This window comes from Equus asinus, chromosome 3 (genome assembly GCF_041296235.1).
Source record: "Equus asinus isolate D_3611 breed Donkey chromosome 3, EquAss-T2T_v2, whole genome shotgun sequence".
Lineage (NCBI taxonomy): Eukaryota > Metazoa > Chordata > Mammalia > Perissodactyla > Equidae > Equus > Equus asinus.
In genome coordinates, this window is record NC_091792.1 from 13,206,809 (window position 1) to 13,225,753 (window position 18,945).

The window sequence follows — 18,945 nt, forward strand, 5'->3', positions numbered from 1 at the left end:
GAGGACTTTCCCCCTTCCCACTGGGAATCCTGGGAGACAGCTCAGTATGTCTAAGCAGAGACAGCTGGGACGGTCCCACAGTCTTCCAGGCCAAGCAGGGGCTGTGAAAGAGACTGGGAGTCAGGTGAGGAGACAGTGAATGCAGGCTTGATGAGGGAGACCACGAGGGAACTTTTGACATCCCAGAAGATGCTGGTGAGATATGATGCCAATGACCAAAAACCATGGAACTAAGCTGGTAACATTTTTTTTTTAAATGTGTGCCTAAATATGTAGCTTTGAAATATTGTAGCTGCTATGTAGATCATGGGATCGAATGTCTTCTCTCTCAGCCTTCTCCATTAAGAAATTCTGTCTCTGTCCTCTTTACATTCCTACTCCTCACTTAAATCTTTCTCATGACACTTTTTCGGGAGATTATAGCGAGTAACTAATGCTACTTGTTCTGTCTTCTTTATGAGATTGCACTCTTCTTGTCGGATTGTGTCACATTTGTCTTGTTATGTCCCCATTCCTTGCACGGCCTCTTGTACTTCTCATGTGGCAGGAACTTTGTTTATAATGTGTTATAAAATTAACTTACCTGTAAAGAAAATACCATTTAGCTTGTATTCCAGAAAAGATCCTTTCATACACCACATTGTAGGACAAGGTGATGTCACATAGCTCTTCTTTCTCACCGACGTGAATGAGTTCTTACGCAAACAAGACACTTAACCAGAGGACAAGGAATATTAGGAAAATTCTGCCAGTTACATAATGATAGTTTTGCAGAGAACTTACCCTGCTTTCTGTACTGCAGATGATGCAGTCTTATAGCTACAAATAGGTGTTAAGGTGTTATGTCTTCAGAATGCCATTTTCCTTGTCCGTTGTTACAGAAGTCTCTGATGAAAGGGCACTGTTTTAGAGAATATGTAGATCTGCCGTGAAGATTCAGATTTCCATTCATAAAAATACTCGTGTATGGAAGACTCTGGCTGTGACTCCTGAATACACATTAAGAAAATGAACAGAGAAACTTTAGTATGAATTCTATAATCCTAAGAATTTGCTTCTTATCCTGATCCTGGCTTCATTACAGGGATTATTGGAGTAGTATTTGTCCTTCCTTTGTCGCTGTTTATTTTATTCCACTCTCACAAGATTGACATTGTCTAATTTATTCATTTCTGTTATGAGACTTGAAAAAAATCACTGAACTATTGCTTTAAGATTTCCTTATTTTGGTTCCCAGCATCTCCGTGCATCTGTGTGGAGCTGTTCCACGAACTGGCCACCTCGTACTGGAAAAGACGAGGTATTGAGTCTTTCACACATATAGCCATACGTTAAAATAGGGAGTTTTTTGTTGTAATTAAAAGTAACTATAACTATGAGGATATAATTATGAAATAAATATTGGAGAGTCTGCTTGAGAAAATAGAAACTACTTACCCTGTTAAAAATAATTTTTATATGTTTTGAATTGTGAAACATTCATAATGAACATGCATTTTTACAATAAATTTATTACATGAAGAAGAAATATATTCATGTCTAATTAAGTATATGATGAACAAGATTTTGTTGTCTTTGCTGAGGAAGATTCTCTGTGAGCTAACATCTGTTGCCAATCTGCCTTGTATTTTTTTTTTGCTTGAGGAAGATTAGCCCTGTGCCAATCTTCCTCTACTTTATATGTGAGTCCCCACCACAGCGTGGCTGATGGGTAGTGTAGGTCCACACCTGGGATCCAAACCTGCAAACCCAGGCCACCAAAGCAGAATGCACCAAACTTAACCACTACACCACGGGACTGGCCCCGACAAACCAGAATTTTTATATTCTGGAACTAAAAGTCTTGCTGTTTGATATTTTGTGTATGTTTATGTATTTCATATAAATATATGCATTTATAGAAATATAAAATTCTCCCTATACATATACTTACATATTTATATTCATTTTCCAAAGTATTTGCATTTTAGAATTATCTAATACTTTAAAGGTAGTGATACTTAACTTATTAAAAAACAAAAACAAATTAATAGAACAATAGCACAAAAAACTCTCCAGTCTGAGAATGCATTGGCCATTTATTAACTTACTTTTTTTTTTTTTTGGTGAGGAAGATTCTCCCTGAGCTAACATCTGTTGCCAATCTTCCTCTTTTTTTTTTTCTCTCTTGAGGAAGATTAGCCCTGAGCTAGCATCTGTGCCAGTCTTCCTCTATTTTGCATGTGGGTTGCCACCATAGCATGGCTGATGAGTGGTGTAAGTCTCTGCCTGGGATCTGAACCCATGAACCCTGGGCTACCAAAGCAGAGCACACCAAAGTTAACTACTATGCCATGGGCCTGGCCCTGTATACTTACCTTTTAAGCCTTTCTTAACCTACATCCCACAGCATCAGGCTAAGCAAGCAAGAGAAGCACTTTGGATGGAAGCAAATGTCTTTGTAGTGTTCTTACACATTTCTATTCCCATTAATACAGATGTAGTAGGAATGGAGTGTATTTTTAATTTCTTTTAGGATCACAGCTATATTTTCCTTCTCATAGTTAATGGTAATATTTTCTCACTATTGGGAATTAAAGTCCAAAAAGAAGGAGAAAAAAATAGTCTTCAATGAATGTGATTAAGCTTGCATTTAAAAAGAATCGGAAAAGAAGAAAGCAGGAACACCTTACTTTTTCTTTTGAACTGCGTTTCACACCCCAAATGCTAATAGCAAACAAAGAGTAGAGAGTCACATGAAAAAACTGTAAAGGGTAATTCAATACAGGAACTTGCATAGAATTATTTTCCATTAGCTAATCAAAATCTTCATTAATGTAAATGAAATCTATTTTAGCTTCGAGGAATGTCGTTGATTCTTTAAGAGGTCTAAAAGAATAAAGAACAAATGTATAAGAATAGTAATATGATGGTAATGTGTAATAATTATACATCGACCTAATTGCACAATATAGTACAAAGTGTAATCAGTACAGTGCAGAGCAATTTAGTAATCATTAAAAATCCTTAGGTGTTTCCTTCACGGTCCAGTGATACAAAGCAAATGTACATTTTATGCCGATGATAGTCATCACTTTAAAATTGATTTTAAGCTTATCTTATGGAGTACAAAAATTATCTGGTGTTGATTTTGAATACCTTTTAAATATGAAAATGCTTTGGTGTTATATTATATATGATTTACTCAAGTTACATGCTCTAACCTTCCACAACTCAGCCTGATGCTTTTTTTTTCTTACAAACTGAAATGTACTTTGAGTAAAATCCTTCAGTAGCTGATATATCTCTTTTTGGTGATATATCCTAAAGATGTGCTAATTCCAGCATAAGGGTAAGGAGACAAGACTCTTAATCACTAAACCACAAAATCTTTTATGGAGTTGAATAACCTCCAGATGCTATTTTCTTGAGTCTTGTAAACTCATGTAAACATATTTCAGACAATAGCTGTTTTTTCCCTTTAATGACATCATTTTTACCTTTTAGAGGTTTACAAATGGCAAACTAAATAAAATAATGTCTTTTTTTGTACTCCAATAGCACTAAAAATGAACAGCAGCCTCTTTGCTAAGCTTGTCTACCAGCTTTCTGGGCATGTTTCACTTAAATGATTCCTTGTCTTCAAGAACACACACATTCATAGTCTGCATGCGATCAGGCCAGTGGTCACTTATAATGCTGTGGCATAGATTTGAGTGGGGAGAAAATGTTGTTCTATCTGTCAGCACTTCTCAAACTTTTGTGTGCATGTGAATGACCTGGGGATCTTGGTATAACACAGCTCGTGATTCAGTAGGGCTGGGTGGGGCCCAAGAGGCCAGCTTTCTAACCAGCCTCAGGTGGGCCAGGGTTGCTGGTCCAGGAGCCTCACTTTGTGTGCCAGGCAGGTGCTATGCAATGTATTTTCATCTTTTCTCCTGAGTTAAATGAAAGCTCTTGAGGGAAGAGACCTAACATATCTTTATCTTTCCCCAGCAGGACCAGCACAGCACTCGTATCTAGTGGGTGTCTGATAAATACATGCTGCTCGCCAGAAGGAACATCAAGAGTAGAAGCCCATTGCTCTCTGGTGACTTTTGTTTTCTTTCAGAATGCATAAACAGGGGGCCTGCTCTCCACGTGTAAACTGATCTGGTGCAATTCAGGTGAGTGGTACTGTGAGAGCAGCAAGATGAAATTAAAAGGCTATACTGGAAGTCACGGAACCAGATGACAAATTTACAGTTAGTTATTTTCGCCTATTCTCTGCTTTCCCTGTCTAGATAGAATATATTCTAGGACTGGTGCCTTCTTCAACTCATGCAAATAAAAGTGCAGCATGGTCCAAAGTACTGGAGTCATGAGAAGGTAAGGGGGAAACAGCAGGCTGAGGACAATGCCTTGAAAGTTCCATCTAATTTGAAAACATCATAGATACTCAAGCAGAACTACACCTGCATTGCTTTCACCTAATCCTCCTCTCTTCTAAGATGTGAAATTGTTTGTCCCCGAGGCAATTCATCCATGTTATTTCTCACTTAAAATTGCTCCTAAACATGTTTGGATACTGAAAAAGTCAAAAGTCTATAGCTGTTTTCTTTTGCTCCTCTATCGCTAGGCATCCGTTTTCAAATGTGCAAGATGAAGCCATCCTGTGAGACACTTGGGCAACTTGACTTTCCCGTGTGATGGGTGGGGAACTCCTTAACGTGTCAACAGACTTTTACACTCTGTGCTTAGGAAGTCATTGTTAGTTTATTTTCTAGTATTCCATGTAAGTAATGGCTTGGCTAAATGAGAAGAACGGTTGAAAGGATATTAACATCAAATCCAAACAGAGAGAGATTAAACAACCTTCCCAAGGTCATTGACAAATAGGTACCAGATCTCATCTCCAAATCTGCAAGTGACTTCACCAAGTTAGCTCATTCTTTCTTCCTAGACATCTTATTTTCCAGGAAGTAGTGGAGGTCTATGCAACTTTTGAAAATAAGAAATAGATTTTATTGTCAGATCTAAGACTAGAAAAGCATGGGTTATACTGTTAAAAATATGACAACTTATAGCAGAGTTTAAAATTGACTTCTAGCTATGTTTAGAACCCTAAGGAGATAATGGTAAGTCAGTCTTCTTTGGAAATATGTCATCATTTACAGGCAGAAAATGGTTCTCCATTCTAAAGAATAGCTCTCTGTAGGATTTGCTGAGTTTTCTATAGCTAGAGTTACTATACAAAATAAATGACATCTCAGAACATACTGTTGTCTTTGGTTTCAAATAATATATTTTATTATGTTTTTTCATTCCTGGCTACCATAGGGACAGAAAGAAAACCTCTCTTTAAAAAACTAGTGGCTGAAAAACAAATATTTGTGGTGCAATAAATTCGGAGTGCAAGATATCTTTCTTGGCTTCAGGTACTTTCCCAATGCTTATCTTTATTAAACATGAATGATTTGAAAATATAAAGTTTCTTGGAAGGATAATGTCATGGGCCAAAAAGAATGGAAACACAAAAGCTGCAACACATTTCTGGTAATGGGCCTCTTTCTGAGAAACTTGCTTTGTCTTCTCAGCTTCCTTTCTTGAACCAGCCCACCCTGGCAATGCTAAACCAAGTAGTCTTCTCTTTCTTGGTTTAAATGGGGAAACCAAAAGACACAAAGCTTAATGAACTTGTCTTTTTTAAAAAGCTTTTGTAGAAACCATGGTTTAAAAAGCAATATGAACTAGGCAGAAGACAACGTTGACTTCAATGTGTTATGTGTTAATCTGTTAGAAATACAGTACGTTTAGTGGCAGAATATTAGGAAAATATGTCTTTAGATGCTGGATCATTGATGTTTTTATTTTATATTCCTTTTATACACTTTCTTCAATCGACATTCATTACCTTTTTATAAAAACAGCAAGAACAGTTTGCAAAATATTAAATATTTTTACATTATGTGTATTTTATTTATAAATATTTTAAAAATTATCCATAATTATATTAACAAACAGTGACACCTAAGTCTTGAGGGGCACAAAGGGAAGTCTTGATGGGCAGCCAGAGTAGAAAATTGCCACTAAATCGTAGCTTTGGCGCAACCCCAGCAGTTTGGAGGGTGCTATCTCCCTCCTGGTCACCTCCCTGTCCCAGCTGAGCACTGAATGTCCCGGGGCAGTGTTGCTGGTCAGCAGCCTTGAGCCTAAGCACAGTGGTCATTTGCATTGTTTCTCAGTTCTCACCATTCTCCTCCCTTCCAATATCACCAGGCTGGCTCACCTCCCCAGTCTTCCCTCACAATTACTGCCATATCACACAAACTGACTTCTCTGCCTCCAGGCTTTCATTCCATCAACATGTCTCTGTTATATCACCAGATTAATCTCCTCCAAATATTTCTTTACCACGTCACACTTCTGCTAAAGAATTCCACAAAGGCTCTATTTCTTGTTTTTTATTTTTCCAAGTTTAAATTCTTTTCATATTCTCTAGTTATGCTATAATTGGTTACCAAATTATTTCTCTGAGTTCATAGTCTACTGTTCACCATGTCTCAATTCGAGTCAAGCAACTCCTCTCTCTTTCTCCTACGTAAATCAGGCACAATTCCACATCTCAACTCTTATTTGTTTGTTCTGCTATATACAAATATCTTCCTTTTTTCAATCTACTCAAATACTAATGACCCTTTGATCTGGCCTGATTCCCATTACCTCTGCAAACCCTGACAGACAAGTCCAACCTGCAGAGAGCTCTCTCTTACTGATTCTCACTTGCTCATGTAATAAGAAGATTAAAAAAAATTCTATTCAAAGCCAGACTAGAACCACTCTTCACATACCAGACAAGTGGCATTTTCATGTAAGGGGAGGTGATTCTTTCTTTAGGGAAATAACTTGACGGGCTCTTGACTGGGAATAGTGAGGCTTCCCTGAAGCATGGGTTAGAAAAGGAGTGCCAAATTGTTCTTCAAAATTAAAGGGTAGATATATGGATTATCTGAGATTAGGTTTAAGAGAGAGCAGGAAGTTTGGAAATACTGGAGGGGAAGAGACAGCAAGAGAGTCTGAGAAAATGTAGCTAAGTCAATGGTTCTAAGGAAGCATGGACAATGGGAGGTTACCCATGCCTGGGACCAAAGACTATAGCCATTTAGGTTTAAATTAGTGTCTGTCCTATGCTGTAAACCCCACCTTCCATTATCTCAGATCTTTAGGAAAACTCTGTCCTGTGTCAGTGGTATTCTGGAGGAGTGAAGGAATTGGAGCTGTGGCCAGTGGGGAGCAAAGCTGTGCAGACCAAGGGCAGCAGCTGCAGGGGTGTGATGCCAAGCGTCAATTGTTAGGGAATAGAATCAGAAAACTGAAGCTAAAGGAAACTAGGGGAAAACACCTCACCAGTAATTCTCAGCTATTGGAGTGGTTAGTGAGTTTTTCATAATATGTGAGAAAAAGCAAAGTTACTGAGTTGAAATATCAACCGGGAGGGGATATTATTTTCCCTGTACTGACTAGGGAATAATCCTAGGAATTTGCATGTCTAGCTGTTAGGATTATGGTTCATAGAGTTTGAATAAATCACGAGCTAGGACTCGTCTATTGTTGTCTTTCTCTGTGTGTTGCACAACCAGATAAGTTATATAAAGAAAGGGGAAAGGTTATTTTATTCAACTTACAGTCAATGCTTGTTTTGGATATGATAAATTCAATCGTGATATATGTAAATTGTTAGTAGTCATTTAAGATATTTGAAGGCTTATAATTCCTACCATTATGAAGTTAGTCTGTCACTTTAAAACTATGGTTTAGGGCAGGAAGATAAAATATATGATTTTGTCTATTTAGGAAAAACTAGTTGTCCTAGGATAATAGTATAACTTTTATCTAGCCAGAAAAGGCAGTCTCAATGAATACATGTCTGTTAGTGAGATCGCTTTCAAACTTTCAGAAAGTGAAATCAGAGCTGCCGATGGTTGGGAAAACCTTTGTTGTTTGAGCATGATGGAAGAAATGTCACACACTTTAAGTTTAACTCCTATGTTTTCTCATGGCTTCCAAAAAGTTTAATTGGAAAAGTGAGACTTTTCACAAAAACTAATTTGATGAGTGAATCTGAAGAAGTCAGGTGTGAAAGAGATAATAGACTTCAGAGAGTTGTGCTCACGGATGTCAGAATGAGGCAGGCAGGAGCAGGTAAACTGGAGTTATGAGTTTTTAGCATCATTCAAAAAGTAATATTTCTCAGAAAATTCCATTTGAATGTGATGTGTATGATAACTTGGACACAAGCAACGTATTCCCTGGAACTATTAATCTGTTTGAAGTGCTCAAAACAAAGAATATCATCCACTTACTGTATTCATTGTCTGGAGACTGACAATCATGTTGTGTCGAGGAGCACAAATTGTCACAATACAAAAATACTAATTAGTCACTAAGCACCAATAAAATTAATGCCCACTCAAATATCCCTCCTTTTGTAACACCAGTATTTGTGTTAGTCAACATCTTTGTCAGTCAGGGCCTGGAAGATTATCAGATGCTTGTGTTATCCAACAACACAATTCAGTTTCCTTGAAAAGTGAAAGTGCAAGAGTCAAGCTTTCCAGAGTGGTCGGGACCTGCCTGACCCTCATAGGCAGTCAGCAGCAGGTCATGCGGCTTAGATCAGAGGAGAGAAGCAAAATGGTGCATGATGGGCTTTCAACAGGGACTGGTCTGAGAACCAGATTAGAGATGAATCTGGAAAATAAAAATGAGCCTCTTTGCATGTGTGATATGAAATTTAAATTTGAAAAATAGAATGTGCCATAACACAATTTTCTTAGAAAAGGTATTTCTTACACAAATCAGTGAACACCTGATTCATTGTTGATTTGTCCTAAAAATTATTGCAAAGTTGCAATTATAACATGAATTTTAAAGATACAAATTAAATCAATTTAATTTCATAATTTATAGTTTTAATTTTCCAGGCTAAAGGCTAATTGATCTCTTTTCATGATGTAATATAAAATTCTCCATCCCTATTTTGGGTGGACTCACTTAGAATGATCTTTTTTTGCGTCGCCAATTGTCCTTGAATTCGCTTTCACACTTTTTTGTTTTAGTTTTTTTCCTAAAGCATTATTAAGATAAGTGTTGAGCAAGAATAATAAAAATAATCCCTTCATGATTAAAAAGATGGCATGTTACATATTCTTTATAATTACTCAATCAAAATAGAAAGCAACACAGTAAGTTTCATGTTTGAGCTATGAGTCAGAATTCGTGAGTTTCAATCCATCATTTTTTTGTTTAGTTATTCTCTAAGTGAGTATTTACTAAGTGTCAGGTAGTCCTTGGTGCTGGCCTTACAACAGTGAGCCAGCACAGTCCTACCCGGCTCTTCTTCTTCATGCTCTTGGGCAAATCACCCGGCCTCTTTAACACTGTTCTACAGAGAAATGAAGGAGATCTTTAAGTTGCTATCTGACTTTAACTTTCTGTAATCCAGTGATTCTCAAATGGTGCACATTTAACTCTGATGGGAATCCTATGCTGAAATAGGAGGACTATGAAAGGACAGTATGGCCTCCCGTTCTCCCAGAGCCCTTTCTCTGGATACGGGGAACGAAATTTATTTGTTTTTTCTTTTAGCTACTGCTTTTTAGCACATGATTCTGACACCTTAACAATTTCTGTACTGTATTAAATTTTATTATTCCTGGCAGGCCATTATTAGTATATTTCTCTTAATTAACTTTTCACCTAGTTATAAGCATGTGGACATGGGGGCATGAATATGCAAATACAGAAATATACAAATATCATGTTTAGTAGTACCTGCTTCATCCCATATATTTCATCTGTTTGTTCATTCATTCATTTATTCAAGACTTTAAAAAAATGTCTTTTATGTGTTATGCACAGCACAGAGTATGTATCAGTGAAAATAAAAATAATGGCATATAATCATAATGGTCATTAACATTTTTTGAGATTTCCATACATTACATCGTATCATTCTCACAACAACACATGTGGTTGGCATTGCTTGTATGCCCCTTCTACAGATAGAGACACACAGAGAGGAACTTGCTGATAAGGTGTGGAGCTGGCACTTGAATCTAGACCTTGAGACTGGAGAGCAGTGTGGTCTGTGCCCTCAGGAGGACACAGCTAAGTATAAAGAGGCAGCCACAAAACAGACAACATAATGCACGATCATTTAAGTAATGGCCATAACAAAGTACCACAAACTGGGTGTCTTACAACAGAACACACACACAGATGTTTGCACATAACATTTGCTCATTGTTCAACCTTGTGCTCAACTGAATCAAATTGTTTATCTAAACACATTTGGAAAGACTATAGAAAATATTCCAAGGCTGCCAAGAAAGATTTCTAAAGCATCAATAATATGTGAGGTGTTATAAAACCTCAAACATGAGAGTGGTTGTTAATCAACACATTTAAAAATATCTCAATTTGGCAGAGAGAAATAGCCCAAACACGCCACAGAGACTGGCAAATTCAATTTGGGGAGGTATAAGTGAGGGAAGAAAATAATTATCAGTTGAATATACTTTCAGATGGGATAATAAATTGGCTAATTTGGAAAATCATGCTGAAACTATTGTGTTATCTTCAGTTTTTAAGTAGTGAACTTTTAAGGAGGACATTGAAGCCTATCATGCCTAGGGTATGCTGTCATGGGGATCAAAGAGATGAGATTATAAAAACCAAAATGTCCGGCAAAGAGTAGCCAGTTTACCTGTTAAAGCCACGGGATATGAGGACTCATTGCTTTTTTCACTCAGGTTATCATCTTGGAAAGAACACAGTGGTGGCACTATCTCTGCAAGCAAAGGTCAAGAAATTTGTCTCTAGATGTCACAAGAAAATCAGAATAAGTGCATATTGCTGTATTCCAAACTGTGACCCCAGGAAGTCAACAGACAGCCCAACTGCTGCCACTGCCCACAGGAGGCAGTTGGTACAGAGATGACACTGAAGGGGACAAGACTACGAGCTACATTACCAACAAAGTCTTGACTCACAAAATGATATTTGCTTCTGGTCGCCAATTGGACTTCTGGCTCTCCTCAACCAGCTTGTTAATGGGAGTTTTTGTCAAAAAGAGCACTGAGTAGGGGAGTGAATGATGTGTGAAGCTAGAAATTGTAAAGAAAAAGCAATACAGTTCAGTAGGGAGAGTGCAGATTTAGACTAGCATCTGGGTCTGAGATCCCACTTCTGTGCGACAGCCAGGAGCAAGTTCCTTTCTCTCTCTGAGCCCGTGTGTTCTCATCTATAGACTGGGGATAGTACTACCTTGTGGGGGGTTATGCATTTACAATGCTTAATACTTGGAAGGCATGCAATAAGTGCTAACTATTATTACTATTATTAATCTGTTGGAAACGAAAAATTCAAAGCATTTCTCTATTACTTATTGTGGAATAGTACTGACGTCTTTTCATAATTTAAGTCCATATTTCAGAGTAAAAAAGACATGATGATTGATATTTACTGGTTTGACTTATAAAGTAAGAGTGACTTTTTACGTTAACTGACACACATTTGATTAGAAGCTTGGTCCTTCAACTTTAAAAAATAAAGTAATAATATTGAAACCGTAGAAGTAAATCCTAGCAGCTGCTTGAGGAATAATTTCAAATTGTGCAAGATCACAAATGAGAAGGCTAGCTATCACTTGGATGACTGTGTGTCAGATTCTGCTCCTGAGACCTTTATATCCGGTAACTCACTCAAATGAAGTATGAGCATAATTAATTTAATAAGCCACTGTTGGGGAACTCTAGTAAACATATTTGATGAGTTGAAAGGCGTGGTCTGAGTTCTGTGTTTGTTCAACCTGGGAGTTTGTTACTAGATCTGGGGTTGTCAAATTTATTCTGTAAATGAACAGATGGCAAATATTTTGGGCTGAGTGGGTCCTATAGTCTGTTTAACTACTTAACTTTGCTATTGAAGTGCAAAAGCTACTTTACATAAACAAGTAGATGTGACTTTGTTCTAGTAAAATTTTATTTGGGAACATTGAAATTTGAATTTTATATAACTTTAAATACCACAAAATATTCTTTTGATTTGTTTTCAACCGTTTGGAAATATTAAAACAATTCTAATTGGAGAGCTGTAACAAAATAGGCAGCCAGTGGGCCAGATTTGGTGCTGGGGCCATCAATTGAGAAATCCTGTGTTACGTGAGCACGTATGTGAAATAACCATTTGTGGAAAAGACTTCGCATCGCATCACTGGAAATAGCACAGCTTCCTTCCTCGAGTGTCAGCCTTTTTCTTTATGTTTGTAATCTTGAAACTTATGGAACTGCTTCCTGTATCCAGTTAGACAGCAGATGATCTATTCAAGTTAGTCTTTCATACATGAAGTGAGTATGAGATTTGGGGCCATAAACACGTGGGCAAAAACATCAATTTTAGTACAAACATATTCTCTATGATTGAATTTTCTTGATACTTCAAAATTTTTTCTATATTCATTGAACACTCCATCTTAAGCAGTTTGGGATTTCCCCTCTCCCCTTTCTCCCAGGCTGTATCTAAATTCTGGAGGATGACATAGTGCTAAGGCAAAGCACTAGGGGCAGTGCCTAGCCCTCGTGTGGCATCTATCCATGTTTGTATCTGTTGAAATGTCATGGTCCATGGTCCGATGACCGTCCATTGGACACTGTCAACCCTCCATGATGACACACTGGACATTCAGTTTCCTATCTCACCTGTAGTGACAATTTTGTTTGTTTCTACAGCCCCTTCCTCTCCTTTGAGGTCTCTTCAAGTTTATCCACTCTTTCTCATCTAAATTCAACCTTCTTTTGGGGGCTTGTGATATGTTGAACTGCTCTACTGCACTACATTGGAACTGTGAGAAACTCAACATTTCTGTCTTCAGCACTGCCATCCATGTGGCCATTTCTGGGCTAAAGCTTGCACACTATAGTGGGGTGGGAATCCTGCAAGGCTGCCACCTCCGAGGACTCATATTTGGAAGTATGGAACAAGTCCCCACTACTTTTGGACCCCAAACCTATAGCGGATTCTGTTGCCCCCTGTTCGTCTCTTCTCAGAGTCCACATCTCCCTCTCATACTTGATCATTCTCAAGTTCAGCTTCACTTCCAGTTCAGAGGTATTTTTTAAATCTCTGGAGTAGCAAAAATTTGCTCTTATGTTGCATGCATTCTTCCAAATATGTTCTTTGTGGCATTATCTTTATGCTTTGATTCTTTCAACCTCTGGACTTTTGAGATTCAAAAACTTTGTCTTTAAAACTATTGCCCTGCTGTATATTTCCAAAGTCAATTTTGAAATTCAGAAACTAAAAATTGACTCTATTTTATCCCTCTGTGTGCACACTGCTTTGAGGACTCTATTCTGAGGGCACAGAGCACAGATCGTGCCCTCTCTTATTGAGGGGAAAAGTCCTGGGACCACATATAAACCCTGAGCTCGTGTATGGCATGGTTAACACAGTGCCACTGTGTCTGTCGCTGTGCCCTGTTCAACTGGTTGAACACCCAGCATATGGTGAGCCGAAGCCCACTCCAGAGTCCACAGGAAAACTCCTTTGAAACGTTTTACTTGAGAGCCCAGAATTTACATATGAATCTTTGAATGAAAGAATGTATCTGGAATGTGTTAGATTCCCTGCCACATCTTCCAAGGAGGCAGATAGCCAAAAATTCTCAAGAATTTTCTTCAACTTTTGTCTTTGGAAGTTAACATATCCTGTAACTGTGCCTCAGTTATGTATTGCCATTGTCGATTTTTATTTTATCTTTTTTATTAATTAATTGGGTCTTTTGGTTTTATGAACAAAAGCAAAAGAATGTGGTCCCATGAGTGTGTGCCTCATATAATACAATTTCGCCAAAATTAAGAACAGAAAAACAGAAAACATTGTCTATTGAGCATGAAATGTCAAAGACATATGATGTTTTTGTTTGCTTCTTTGAAGGTCAAAAACTTGTTTCATGTTTAAGCCATGAAGGAAGGGTTGACATGTGGATCAAACAGAATTGTAAGGCCAGCCTTCCTTGCAATCCGACCGTAAGGCACAGTATCAAAAGCGCTACATTTATTCACATGTATTGTGATTTGACCAAAATTGTGAAACTTTAAGCTACCAGGCAGAGCTCTCACATCTTTGTCCATGAGCTTCAGAATGTTTGTGGACACAAAAAATTGCTAACCTGCTCTCTGTCGTCAAGTAAAAGCTGATCATCACGAGTTTTTGCCAGTCTCAAATAAGAATGCTTAACAATTAAAAAAACTTTCTAATGTTTTTGAAACATGCAGGGTAATTTTTTCATCCTTCAGAAAGCTCTGCTTCTTGTATTTCACTTTTGTCAATCATTCTGAATGCAGGTGGTAGGTTTGTTTTGTATAAATTTTCCTCTAAGCCTAAAAAGTGAATCAAAGACATCAGGTTCACAAACCTTTCCTATTATCTCAACTTAACGATTCCAGAAAGCCCTGCAATTCACGGGACCTGGTGAAAACAGATTAGAACTTCTCAAAGGTTTTTACAAAGTCGACTTTAATTTTATGAAACTGCTTCTAATTTAGAAAAATTATTTATCTTCTATCCAACATCTGAGTGCTCTGTCCAATTAACAAGACCTTGGCCACCCATGACAGAGTTTATCCACTGGTTATCTCACTTGCAGAAGCGATGTTGATGGAATGTGTGATAAGCTCTGATTTCTTCAAGTAGTACTCAATCTCAGGCCAATTCTCAAATGAAAGCTAACAAAATATTCTGTGATCTCTAACAGCTGACTGATGGGGGATGACATTTCAAGCTTTGAGCCGGAGATTCAGAGATTGGGTCTTGAACCAGAGGTTTATATTTGCATCTTCCTCAGAGTAGCAGTTAGACACGTAACAAAACTGCCGGGTTAGCTGACACTAGCTCACTACTGTCTACAACTTTGGGCATTGTACTTGATTTGCCCAGCATTAGGCAAGGATAGGCAGAGCCAGGCCTCGTGTGTGAAGCTGTTGACAGATGAGCAGTCCTCCATGTTGCAGAAGCCAGAAGAAAAGAGCTAATTGTCTATGGCAGTGAGGATGAGGTAACCTGCCTTCCTTTCTAAATAAACAGATGGAAAGAGTTTGCAGTTCATTTCTTTCCATGGTAACAATTTATTTCATTTCTATGTTTTACAGTAATAGAATGAAAATCTCTTCTCTTTGGGGAAATTTTATTTTTCTTTAATTATTCTACCCAAACACAAGAGAGCTGAGTCTTCTGGGGATAGGTGCAGTGAAGTCAAAGTTAATTAGTTTTCTCAGAATGCACTGCATTTGGGTAAAATATCACTTCAGGAGCAGAGCCACAGTCAGATTACTCGATCAAGTGCTGTGTTCCTAGAAAGGCAAATTCTATCAGAAAAATCTACATAGAATAATATTTCACCTTCCTTGAGAGTTGACAGCATTTGATACTCACCTTGGAGTTTTCCATGGAGTAATTTCTTTCATCTCCACTTTATCTTTCCTTTAAGATGTCAGATGGCAAGGGAAAATGATGGAGTGGCCTGCAAGTCCCTAGTGAACTCAAGAACCATGTTGATATTTATCTATAACGTAAAACTCACAAATCAAATGCTGCTTATTTTCCTCTTACGATTGTCAAAGTTATACATTCTGCAAAATTTCAAGGCTAAACAGAGACATCTACCTCAATGATCTTTAGTCATTTCATAGATAGGTGTTCAGATCAGGCTATGAGCATTACACAAATATGTCTGTGACACAAAAATGAGCTCTCAAGTTGAGTGTTTGTTCTTTTCTTATCTCATTACAGGCTGATTACATGCAAGCATGCCAAGTACATGACTTAGGTTATTAAAATATGCAGCTTCAGCACTGATTATTATTCCAAAGTGATTCTATTATTAATTTATTAAGCATGTGTCTTGTAATAGACTCAAGACTTTTGTCTCACAAAAGAATAGCATTGTTATGTACTAATGGAATAAGCAAAGTATGAACCTCAGATTAATACTTAAGACAAGTTATACATTAATATCTTCAAGTCAAGGTCTAAGAAAGATTGCCATGTAATTGAGGAAAAATTCTGGAGATAATCACCATAGGCATGTCTCTGTTAACTGAAAAAATAAATTAGCCATTAAAAACCAGGTAAGTAGCTAAAAACAGACACTTTCTTCAATAAATTCACTTCTCTATTCATCTCATGTCTTCCTTAGAAAATAGCAGATAATAAACGGAAACCAAGAAAACAAGAGCCCTTTCCACAGTTCTAATCAGTCAGCTTTTCTTCCTTCTTGGCTCTGTTTTGTAAAATCATCTCAAGGAGTAGTAAATACTTGACCATCCAAAATCTTCACTGCAAGAAAGTTACCTTATTCAGTGAGGAAATTTCAAACCAAGGGACTATTTCTCTTGTCTGTATTTTTGTGTGTGTAAAGAAAAACACTTTTCACAAAACGATGGCCTCAAGAACATCCAATGACTTTTCCGTGGAGTTCACCTACTTAATTCATGGATGGATCACTAAAGGGTGAGATAAAGGAGAAAGAGTGTTCAGAAAAGGGTCAAACAAATGCCTTTTGCTTATTTCCCTTACATAGCTGACAATAGCAAAGGCACAAACTGATTAATTCAATTCCACAATTATATATGCTTTTTCTATATTTGCCCTGAGTAAGGTCAACTAATCATGATTCATTTTTTAATGTCATAATTAGCTCAAACATTAATAAGAATTCTTGCCATCAGTGCTTTTTACAAAATCTGATAGACAAAGTGTGAACTTGTTAAAAGCCTGATAGAATGATATGAATTCCTATGGTACATGGGAGCAAATCTGATTTCTGTTTCCAATTATGGAACAAAATAGTAGATTTTGTATTTTTTAATATGAGAATTAATTCACTATTATGAAACATCTTACATGGCCATCCCAGGCCCGTTTTTTGAACTCTCAGAAATTATGAAAATAAGAAGTGAGAGACCAATGGTGCAAGGGCATGTAATAGTGGAAATGATAGAATTGAGCAATTCAGAAGATTTAGGGTTAGTTGGCTTTGATTGTTGGTTCCTACAAAGGAAAAAATCTAGTACTGGAGTTTTAAAATCCGTGCCTGTTTTGCATCAAATCTGGGGAGAGTGACTATCAACAAAAAAATACCAGTTAGTGCTAACACTGTATAAAGCTACCAGATTCTCCTATAGGCCAAGGCTGGGACAGGATGTGTAATCACACTAGAAGCTATAAAGAATGTAAAGATTCAAAGAACAAAGATCTCTCTGCTCCGTATGGGCTTGCCTCCTCTCTTTTCATAGCACTTTGTGCTTGATGGCAGTAATTCATGTATTCTTTCAGAAAATATTTCTTGAGAACCTACATCATGTCAAGTGCTGGGGTAGGCTGTGGGCATACGTTAATGCCTTCATGGAGGTTAACATTTCTCTCTCTCACTAGTTGTAATGAAACGTACAACTGAAAATCAACTACAGCCGTGGCAGGTGCTATTACACTTGAAACATAACAGTTCAGTGAGATACTACGGAAGAGGGACAGTTTACCTAGTGTTGGAGGTCAGGGAAGGATAGCCTGAAGAAGTGACATTGAGGTAGCACTGAAAGTGCATGCAGAAGGTCTTAGGGCGAAGGAGAGACTGGCCGTGTGAGCTCCTAAAGACGGCCCTGTTCAGTGTACCGGGCTGAGAGAGCTGAGGCCAGAGAGGCAGCCTAGGCAATGCAGGGCTGCTGTCTGTGCAGAATTTTTACACTTATTCTAAAAGCAATGCAAAGCCATTGAAGTATTTTAAGAGGATAAAGAGTTTGCAACAATCATATTTACAATTTTAAAAAATCATTCTGAATATAGGGAGGTGAATAAATGGGAAAAGGATCACTCCTTATCGTGAGGCAAGAGAAAGACAGGAAAAATAAAACACTCAGTTTCCGTATGAAAATAGTCAGGTTTCAGGTAAACATGATGGAAAGACCTCAGTTGTTAGATAATCTGTCATTGTCCCACTTAATAACATGAAAGGGATAAAAGAAGTATAAACTCCTTGAGAACAGGAGAAAAGTAGTGAACAGAGCTGGCAGAGCAGTGGCAGCTGAGCTAGCAGTGTAGGGTGGATAACCATGAGAAAGGAGCCACCAGTCTGTGCACAGAGAACCAAGAAAGGCTCGGAATTGGCAGCACGAAACTCCCCAGACTGTGCATGAGATGATGGGCTAAAAATATGGCCATTGGTTTGAAAACTGTGCTGAAAGAGGAGGAGACAGAAGATCCAACTGAAGAGTCATGAATTCTCTCCTCGCCCGCAACCCTCCCCCAACTTGCGTTTTAGTAGGGCATCCAGATCCCATTCACTCTCCTGTTCGTCTATTCATTCAATGGCTATTTGTTGGCTGCCTGCTATGTACTACGCAGTGAGCAAAACGACAAAGTCTCAGGTCTCATTCTAGAAGGGGATACAGATAACATAAAGAAACAGCAAGTAAACAAGAAAAATATCAGATAGTGATGAGGTTTAAAAATAGTGTGATGTGATAGTGAGTGACTATCATCAGGTTGACCGGTTAGGAAACCTTAGTCACAGGTGTGAGTGACATCTCTAAAAATGGAAAGAGCCAATCTGCAAGGTGGGAGCACCAGCCGTTTTCCCACTATTCACATTCCTGTATCAGCAGGCAATAAGGTCTATGTCCCCCAAGGTAAGAGAAAGTAGGCTTCTCTGAATGGTTATAAGCAATCTTTAGATACGAACATAGAAGGATCCCTGAAGTGAAAAAAGGAAAAAATGTCTTGCCACGTGAGGACCTTATAGTGAAGCCTCAAATTAACAGTCACCACCTCCAGACATAGAACTTCCAGTCGGTTTCTTCATGCTTTACTTTTAAATATGAATGGTCAGCCAAGGATGACCATACATTCTAGGGGCACCTCAATCAAGAC

The 18,945-nt window shown here is 37.9% G+C and overlaps 1 long non-coding RNA gene across 4 annotated transcripts in view; it reads left to right on the forward strand.

Annotated features, from left to right (window-relative positions):
- The window catches only part of LOC106847275 (uncharacterized), a 107,193-nt gene extending 92,163 nt beyond the window's left edge, over window positions 1-15,030 (forward strand). For 2 of the 4 annotated variants that reach the window (XR_011501872.1, XR_011501869.1), the window contains 3 exons: window positions 3,976-4,145; window positions 4,263-4,347; window positions 10,773-15,030. This is a non-coding gene — a long non-coding RNA (uncharacterized lncRNA). Of the gene's footprint in view, window positions 1-3,975; window positions 4,146-4,262; window positions 4,348-5,298; window positions 5,397-10,772 lie in introns of all 4 variants that reach the window. The other 2 variants (XR_011501871.1, XR_011501870.1) reach the window with 2 other exon arrangements.
- Window positions 15,031-18,945: the final 3,915 nt, after the last annotated feature.